Source organism: Echinops telfairi, unplaced genomic scaffold (assembly GCF_000313985.2).
Source record: "Echinops telfairi isolate 266 unplaced genomic scaffold, ASM31398v2 ScPeMD7_21;HRSCAF=78, whole genome shotgun sequence".
In the NCBI taxonomy this organism is placed as follows: Eukaryota; Metazoa; Chordata; class Mammalia; order Afrosoricida; family Tenrecidae; genus Echinops; species Echinops telfairi.
In genome coordinates, this window is record NW_022103918.1 from 8,409,981 (window position 1) to 8,412,113 (window position 2,133).

The following is a 2,133-nucleotide window of genomic DNA, read 5'->3' on the forward strand; positions in this document are numbered from 1 at the left end:
CACATAGTCGAATCTCTGGCATAGTCAATAAAACACAAGTAAATAGCTTTTTGGTACTCTCTTCTTTGAGCCAAGATCTAAATGATGTCAGCAATGATATCACTTGTTCCACATCTTCTTCTGAAACCAGCCTGAACCTCTAGCAATTCCCTGTCAATGTACTGCCGCAACTATTGTTTGATGGTCCTCAGCAAAATTTTAATTGCCAGTGATATCAATTATATTGTTCTGAAATTTGAGCATTCTATTGGGTCATTTTCTTTGGGATAGGTACAAATATGGATCTCTTCTCAGAAGGTAATGGTGACTGGTGTATTTATTTTTAATCCTAAGGGGTAATCTTCTCAAAAGGCACCAGATAATTGTGGGGGTTATTTATAAAGAAATATTATGGGCAAAGGAGGCAGGAAAGTTACTCTGAGAAATTGTTTTCTGCCTTGACAGTCTACCAGCTCATTCTCCCAAAGTAATAAGGGTTATCCTACATGAATTTGCTTGGAAAACCATATCCCATCTTTTGTATTACCATAACCTTGTCTCTTCAGCCTTTGTTGTTGTTGTTCCCCAAATTCAAAGAAAATTGAAAGAAACATGATTTGAGTCTTCCAATAATGCCAAAACAGATATTTTGACATAGTGTACATAGAAGAGTGGAGATTTCTTCAGGGAGGGTGGAAAGAGTTCAGAAATGTAAAGACCTAGATGGAGGATATGTCTGCAGACAGTAGTTTCATACTTTGACAATTTTGTTTAATAAAGGGTTCTGGGATTTTGTAGCACTATTTTCTACTTACCCTCACATCTTATCTCTCTGAGGCTCCTTTACTTCAGCTGAAATGGGTAGAAGGGCATTGTGCCTTGGTCTACCTGGAGGTTATTGGGATGTCTTCATGACATAAGATGAGAAAAACACCAACACACCAAACCCAGTGCCATCGAGTTGATTCTGAGTTGACCCTAATTAGAGTTTCTGAGACTGTAATCTTTGGTGGGACAGACAGCCTCATTTTTTTTTCTGACACGCAGACGGTAGGTTTGAACTGCCGACCTTGAAGTTTGCAGTCCAATGCCTAACCCACAGTGCCACTGGTCATGAGGGAATAAGGCCCTCAATATATAACATTTCCCTTTACTTATTCTCCTGTCCAATTTGAAGCGTGGAATCTAGACATCAGCGAACAGTGCCATATTTTCTGCTAGTATTTTTTGTCTTAAGCATTTCTCCAATTACGCATGAATACAGCAGAAGCTACAGTGTTAATTTATGAGTTTATTACCCTAGTTTCTTAATCACACACAGAATCACTTAACACGGAATGGTTACATGGTCCACATTGAGCCAGAGTACTTTGTCAGTATTTTGAAACTGGAACTGAGAAGGAGGGAGAGAGAGGACACCACAAGAAAAAAGAGAACTCTGTCTTTTCCTAAATATCTGATCTGAAAAATAGAACTCGAGAGCGAAAGAAAAGAAGAGAGCCAAATCCAGAGACAGAAGAGTCTCCAAGGCATCTAGGCCCCTTGATCTAAGCCAACAATATTCCTCTTCTCTGGTTCCTCAAGTTATCCCAGGAGTATCATGAATTCCTCTTTTTTGCTAATGTCCACCAAGGAGGACTCTGCTCTCTACAATGGGGGAGATGGGGTGGATGAAAGGAGCCCTAAAACTGCACCTTAACTTCTCTATGTCTATTGGACTTAACAGTTATGTCCTCAACTCCAAACTGAAGGTTGGCAGTTCACACCCACCCAGAAACATCTTGGAAGGCAGACCTGATCGTCTGCTTCTGAAAGTTATAGCCTTGAAAACCATTCAAAGGAACAATTCTACTCTGCACACATACAGTTAGCATGAGTTGGGATCAACTTAACAACAATAGCAACCTAATTGAACTACTAGCCCCACAACCATGGATAATGACTTCCTTTGTTCATACTGACATTGGTTGTATAGTCATGTATTTTAGAAAATTAGCTTTAAGCACCCCCCCCCCTTTTTAAGACATATTGAAAAGAATACTTTCCCCTCCATCTCTGTTTTTCCTTACTTTTACTTCCTCCCTCTGGCCTTTCTGTAGCCTTCAAAGACTGCTTCTTTGAAGCATTTTTCTTTTATAATAATGGTCTTTTTTT